The sequence below is a fragment of the Hyposmocoma kahamanoa genome, unplaced genomic scaffold (genome assembly GCF_003589595.1).
Source record: "Hyposmocoma kahamanoa isolate Upper Pololo Valley unplaced genomic scaffold, ASM358959v1 215, whole genome shotgun sequence".
NCBI classification, from domain to species: domain Eukaryota; kingdom Metazoa; phylum Arthropoda; class Insecta; order Lepidoptera; family Cosmopterigidae; genus Hyposmocoma; species Hyposmocoma kahamanoa.
Window position 1 is genome coordinate 788,644 of NW_020653736.1, and position 7,927 is coordinate 796,570.

Sequence of the window (7,927 nt, forward strand, 5' to 3'; positions counted from 1 at the left end):
TTTTTTTTTTGACGGGGGGGAAATCTTTATGGATACCCCTGAGCCCAAGGAGACTCAGGAGTTATGTGGGGACTCTCCCTCCAAACTGAGGGACTACCCCACTAAAACCCCCCCGGGTTTCCCTCTCGCCGGTTGAGTCGGCGCCGTGGGATCAGTGAACATTCCCCACGACGCCGCCTCAACGACCCTGACGACCCTATTACTCTCGCCACTTTGAAGGCCAACCAGACCGCTAGCCAGTCCCATCCCTCACGCACCAACCGTCCTCACCGGCGAGTTCGTAGAGCCCCTCATTTCAGCACGTATAGTGGTAGATTCTCTCCTTGGGCGCCCTCACGCCCACTACTTAGTTTTAAGTGTATGTTACGGGTTATGAGCCTTCGGCTCGCCCTTTTTTCCGGTGGCGCAGTCAAGGCCATCAGCGGCCAACTGCAAGGTGACCTTCAAAAACAAAATGAAGAGACATTCGAAAACGAGTCACTGGGCACAAGACAACACCACAATGCTGCCGTGTACTCTGTACCCGACAGGTAATTGTGTGTGATTATCATTTAGTGAATAACCACGAAAGTCTTAAAATCTATATAGGTAATTGTGTGATTACTGTACCTGTCTGCACTAAACGAAATACATAGTTTCCGTGCTACCAACCAAGGATAGTATTTCTAAAGAATCACCTGGGCGCTCAGGCTACCTGATCTGAACCATCCTTCACTCTCCAACATATATATAGCAAATTATTCGTAAAAGGCTTGTACCAAGGAGAAAAGCAGTACATGTTCAGGCTTCATCTATTTGAAGACTACATTCGACAGTCTATATTGTATTTAGTTTTTTTAGTTTAGTATTTTTATCGTGTGCTTATAGCAAAAAAAATACATTTAGCCGTAGTGGAATTACTCGTGAATGAGTTTGTCCAGTACTGTCTCTATCCATATTTCTGCCGCCAAACAGTATTAATGTGATTATTATTGCGTCCCGGTTTTGAAGAATAAACGTGATGGTGAAATTACAGGCACATGGGACATGTTATGTCCTAGTTGGACGGGCGCAGTGGCAGTGCTCTTCAGACATCGAGCATATAACCAGAAATAGAGACCAAATAAGGGCTGTTCACGTGCACGTGACGTAAACAGACAACCTGACCGGACATTTGCTAAGTGATGACAATAGACTACTCACCAGTGCAATGACCGTTCTGAACTAGGCTGCTGAGTAGAGTAGTTAACTTTATGTATACATTTAAAAATAATATTGTTTATAGTCACACACACCTAAATACCGTTTTGTATAAATAGCTTAAGTTTTGTAAATAAAACTCTCTTTGAATTCAGACATCAACGCTGTCTTATTGACAACGGAGCACTCCTGACTACAGCATCCTCTCACTACGGCCAAGACACCTTTAGCCGTTAGCTTATCTGATCAGTCTTGTGAGTCTGTGAGACTGGCAGTGAGAAAACCATTTCCTAAAGCACCCTTATCCTCCCCCCTTTCCGTCTGTTGCCTTAGGTCGCACGGTGACAGGCTTCCCCTACTATTTATATAAGTATATATTCCGTAGCGTATGGTTAGGGCTAGGCTGTTAGGTAGGCAACTAGGGTTGTTAGTGATAGTACAGCTTTCCCTGACCACTCATGTATAGCCAGCTAGCTACAGCTAGGTAGTTGACTGTACAAGGGCCATACATTCCTCCTTAACTGCCTCCGTGGCCGAACGGTTACCATGCCGGACTGCCACGCAGAGGTCCCAGGTTCGATTCCCGGGCCGGGAGAAATATTTGTATGGCCTACAATTATTTCTCTCGTGAGTTTGGGTGTAATTTGTGGTTGTCTATGTGTGTGTCCATGGCACCCGCGACACAGGGTTTCCCTAGTGCGGGACTATGTTGAGTGTGTGCATTATTTATTATTTATTTATTATTATTATTATTATTCCTGGTAACTCATCAGTGATACATCACTTATAAATATCAACTCTCGTTAGCACTGAAATTACAAATTAGAAAGCTGAAATAGTACAACGCCAGCAACTGACCTGTGTGTACGTCTCCGTATATTCCAAAAATATTCTGTATTTATTGTAATAAAGATAACATGTCTAACAATGGGGCTGTTCCATTTGATGGTGTGGGGAATAACAGCAAAACATCTAATTACAAAACAAACGGAATCAAATTTCACCGGTAATTAAATATTTAATGTATAATTTTGCAATTTTCATCCATTATGGCAAAGCACAAGTTAACTGGTCGATTTGAAGTGAAACAATTAACGACACGCATTGACAACACCCGTCAATTGTTTCGAATTCGGGCTGGCCAATCGAAACACAGTTGTCACCACAGACCACGTGGTTGGACCACAGTAATGATATGGCAGAATAGTTTTAGTAGTTCAACGAATTAAATGACATTTCGTCTCTATTTCTGGTTATATACTCGATGCCTTCAGATCTCTGAGTTTCATTTACACCCAGGCGCATGATTTTTTTTTAAATTAAAATACGCATTTGACTTCCATCTCACCTGATGGAAAGTGACGATGAGGTCGACGATGGAGCAGACCCACCTAAATAATGCCTATTCACTCTCGCCTTGAAAAAGTCCAAGTTATAACGTTTAATGAACAATTATGTAGGCAGGGAATTCCACTCCATAGCCGTTCGCCATATAAATGTAGAAGACAAACGCTTCGTACGAATTCTTGAAGAGCCACAACACAGGGATGGAACCACAGCCTGCGCCTGGTCACCCGATGATAGAAAGGGGGAGGGTAATTAACTTGTTCATCCCGTCACTTGATAATCGTAAAAAATATAAATTCTGTGGGATTCGTAACACCAGAAACAAAACTTTCAATAGCACTCCATAATCCTAAAATAAATATGTAAATATATGTAAATACTTAGAATAATAACGCATAGAATGATAGTTTCATATCAAACGAACTGTCACAAGTGAGGCAAAAATCAAATTCATGTAGGCTAGTTTTAGTAGTAGGTTAATTTTCGGTTTTAGTGAATATTTATATAAAAATACAAGTTGAAACGCGTTACTTCCTTGTGGAATGTGATGTTAGTATCTATTTTATGTTTGTCTGACGTATTTTTACACTCATTTACCGCACATTTCGTCATTTTTAGCTAAAATTCTTGGGCTATTCGCGGTGCAAGTTGAACTTGAGCACTGAAGGCCCGCCCGCTCGTGTAGGCCCATTGGGCGCGCTTCAATTTGCCTCAGTTAGCGTGTGCGGACTAGGTTTCTATGCGTTATTATTCTAAGTGTAAATATGTAAATCGTTCTCAAAGACTTGTGACTGAGATTGTGCCAAAAATATAATCAAAAAAAGTTATCAAACCTTTTTTTAGTTTTGGTTACGCAATAGGTACAGAGAAGATGTGGACTTAATTATCTAAGTCTGGAATAAATTTCAATATTTATTTATTTACACATTTTAGCAAAACTCACGGACAAATAACACAATTATAGTATACTTAAAAATAAGTAATCCAATGCCATTTACGAATTTCCACAAACATGTAGGTATACAACAAAAAAGTGCACAAATCCATCATGAAACCACACACAATTCTTTAAATATTGTCGACAACCGGATTTGGAATGGAAAATATTCTGAACCGTAATTTACAAGGTTTTTCTTCCATTTGATCTCCAGCCTCTAGTATTACGTGTTAGCATATTTTATGTACACACATCAAAAGTGTCTAGGGATTAGTAGAGATCAAACACGTTTTGGGATAGTAATTTTATAGTAATAGGTTTATAAGCTAAACCTTACCTATTTCTACCGCCAAACAGTAATTGTTATGTAGCATTACAGCGTTCCGGTTTTGAAGGGTAAGGGTGCTGGTGAAATTACAGGCACATGGGACTTGTAAACTTATGTCTCAGGGTGACGGGCGCAGTGGTAGTGCCTCTCAGATCTTAGCGATATAAAGCTCTGAGTGGCACTGTAACTGTTATGGACAGGCGTGTAGCTTACCATCAGGCGCAGGACCTGTTCTTCCTTTCACTTGATATTATAAAAAAAATATTTATTACCAACGGATTTTTATTAGGTATTAGGCATTGACTTACAATTATATGGACGTCGGTTCCGCGCTAAAAAGTGTCCGAACTTATAGGGCGTTAAAATCGTATACAGAGCGTCATTCACACTGTAGTCTTCGTTTGTTCGACTGACAGCGAAGCAAGCAAAATTAGACAGTACTGCGATGACATTACAATTTAAATCTAACGTTTTAGCTTTTTCATATTCTTTTACATGTCACTACGTTTAAATAGGTTGACTTGGGACATTTTTTTCGTGGTTTTTGTATTAGACCCGTCGTCCATTTATTTGTAAGTCAATGGTATTAGGTGTTAAAAAAATATTTAAAAAACCTTGATTTTCAGTAAATTGGCAAAAACGTGCTTGATCAACGTGGACACTTTTGATGTTTGTATACAATACTATTTTCGGATCTAAATCAAAAAAATATTTGTTTTTTCCAATAAACCAACGTTTCGAACTCTTTCTCAATGTTGTGTGCGCTGACTCTATATGTGCGTAGCGTTCATATCTGCTGTCCGGGGCCAAATCTTAAATTTGTTGCCCACTTTATTTTCGTGATTACAAAAGTTGTTCGTTCGGGCAGACTCTGCTCGATTGTGTTTTTGTGTCGTGCCCACCTTGGTGTTGTTCAGAATGTCGTTTTCCCAAATAGTGGAATTTGTTTTCTAATTTTCAGTAAAAAAAAGAATTTACTAGTTATTCCTCGCCGTCGCCTCAAAATTTTTACGCCTGAAAACGCCATTATTAAGCCACTGCTCGTTCACTGCTCTGACCTCCCTGAGAAGAACGAGCTAGAACTCTAGGGAACTCTTTTCAAATAAACTTAAATGCTATGTGTCGATGATACGGCTCTCGTAGGATCAAAGGATCGGTGGAATGTATTTGTACTTTTGTATTGTTATGGGCATACAAAATATTTGAGTAAATGTACTGTAATACCACAGTTATGATACCGTCACGTAAACGGTACACAGAACGAATCGCTCAATTTTGCAACACAAATATGGTTTCTCTACCGGGACCTCTACACCCCTCACGCTACAGCACTGAATAGAGTACCTGGGGCAGGATTTTGTACATTTGGTATTCTGCTAAAGGTTAGGAATCGTGGTTTGTCGGAGTCTAGTAATCGAGTTAATATTCAACTGATATTACATTTTTTTAGTATTCTGCTCTTATCAATTTTATCAAAATTGATAAAAAACAATAGATATAATTTGATGGAAATGGAAAAAAAAGACAAGCCTCTCATTTAAGTTAAAACGTAATTTCTAAATAAATAGAGCGTGGTTTGCCATGACAATTCGGTATCTGAACACGTGCGCGCGGTCGCCGCGCGGCGATGAAGCTCTTGTCGAATAAACGCGCCCTAATACAACATATCGGTGGTAAGTAATTGAAAGCCACCATTGTCACTCACTAACCTGCTATTGCAACCATATTTTGGCAGAATAACAAATATTATCAAGATTGAAACAAAAACTCACTGGAGTCATACTATTATAATTTAATTAAAACTTACTATTAAATTAGTATTACTAAACTCTAATGGCTTTTGTTGATTCCCCATAACAATGAAAGTATTGAATCAATCACTTTGGAGAAAATATATGGTAAAATTGAGGATATACACTGATTACTGTATGATGTGAAAACATGGTTCCTAAAATTTTCACGATAGAAAAAAAAACACAAACTTATCTGGATATTTTACAAGAAAACCCCGTATTCAATAGATGCTTTATATATACCAATCATTGACTTACAATTATATGGACGTCGGGTCCGCGCTAAAAAGTGTCCGCACTTGTAAGGCGCTAAAATCGTATACAGAGCGTCATTCACGCTTTAGTCTTCGTTTGTTTGACTGACAGCGCGATACTGCGATGACATTACAATTTAAATTTCGAATAGGTTGACTTGGGACATTTTTTTCGTGGTTTTTGTATTAGACCCGTCGTCCATTTGTTTGTAAGTCAATGATACCAATGATTTTTTTTTATTTTTTTTTTATAAATGAACTAAATAGAATACGTTTACATTTTTGAAATGGCTTAAATTTCATTTGTAAAAAAAACAATTCTGCTATAATTTAAATTTAGTTATGTAACAAAATCACATAACAGGCAACTCATATTAGTTCCGTCACGCACCGCTAGATGGCATTGGCGTCGAAATAGCAAATTCTGCATCGCGGTGTTAAGATTTTCCCTCGCGGAATGACTTCTGGCGGCGATGCGAATAAGAATGTAATCCAACTTACTACGCGTCTAGCTCTGCTTCCTTGTTTGCAACTCCGCTTTAGATCGTTACCGTTGAACCTACTGCACTGTGCTACGCTTCTAGCTCTGCTTCCTTATTGGAACTGCGCTTTAGAACGTAACACGTAGTTGTTGCAGCCTGAGCCGCTTCCTAATTGGAACGTGCGTACGGGTCCTCGACTACGTGCCGATTAGGGGGAGTCCTTTTCCACTGTACCACCAACGTTGTACATGCTGTATAGGTTGTTAAATAAAACCACCATATTGGAAAAACCTGGTTTCCCTCTGTCACCCCAATAAGAACTTACTACAGTTATTAAATAAACTCGACACAAGCAAAACGAACTCATTAGTACGCGAAAAATTTTCGACTCTTAAGGAAATTAGAAGACTTAGGGCCCAGTTAGATATGTCTAATATTAATGCAAACCACCCCATTCTGAAGACAACCACCTCATCCTAAAAACAAGTTGAATTATGATAATAACATTGTACAAATATAACGGCTTCCAGAAACCGTCCAAAATACCATTGTCGCAGTCACTACACGCCGATATGAATTCCATTATCGGAGCGTTTGATTTGAGCAGCTCGATTAAGATAAGATGGCGTAAAGTAATTTAATATGTATAAGTTTCCGTATTAAATGAAACGAGGACGTAACATGATAACCTCACCTGTCATTATTTTAACAATACGTTACTAAATCATTTTGAATTTACTAACACGTGCAGCCCCATATCTTTCTACATAAGTTTTGTTTATAGTGGTCCTCCCTATCAACGTCTCGGTTATACGGGAAAGGCATTATAACCTGTGCAAGTAAGCCCGCATAGGGACCATCTAAGTCAGGTCCTAACCCCAGATCAACCCGTTTGCACGGACTTCATCCAGTTCTGAAAAGGCTAGTGCCTGAGCAGCCCCGGGTGCAACACCCTTCCTGTTTTCCAGATAGATACCGGAGCTGTAGGCACGCTGACATCCCGTTGCGCTATGCACAAGTAACGGTTGCCACCGCTGATCCGTCGACTGTAAGTCGACTACCAAATCACTTATTGGTGGCGTCGCTGTAAGCCACGCTCACTTCCTGACGCCGAAAAACGGCGTCTCTCCAGTTCCCAAATTCCTACGCGACTGGAGGGACCGGAGGATGTCCGGCTCATCCTCTACTAGTTACTTCTCCGAGCTAGTGTCCTGTGACAATGTCCGGACATAGCTCCCAACCTAAAGGGCAACTTTCGTGTCCCGCGCGTCTCCTCGCCACAGACGCCCGTAAAGGCGTATCACTGGCGGAGGACTCGGCCCGGACGCCCGCCGCACCCTGGTGTTACCGGAGATCAAGTCACGCTCTGCGCAACTAGCGGTTGCCACCGCTAAGCCGGAGGGATCGGGCGACCATATAGCAGGGGTATAAGGTTTAGTTTCGTTTCTTGTAACAAAAAAAAAGTTTTGATGAACAGAAAATTGAAAATTTATTAAAATGAGACAGATAGAGAGAGAGAGAGAGAGAGAGAGAGAGAGAGAGAGAGAGAGAGAGAGAGAGAGAGAGAGAGAGAGAGAGAGAGAGAGAGAGAGAGAGAGAGAGAGAGA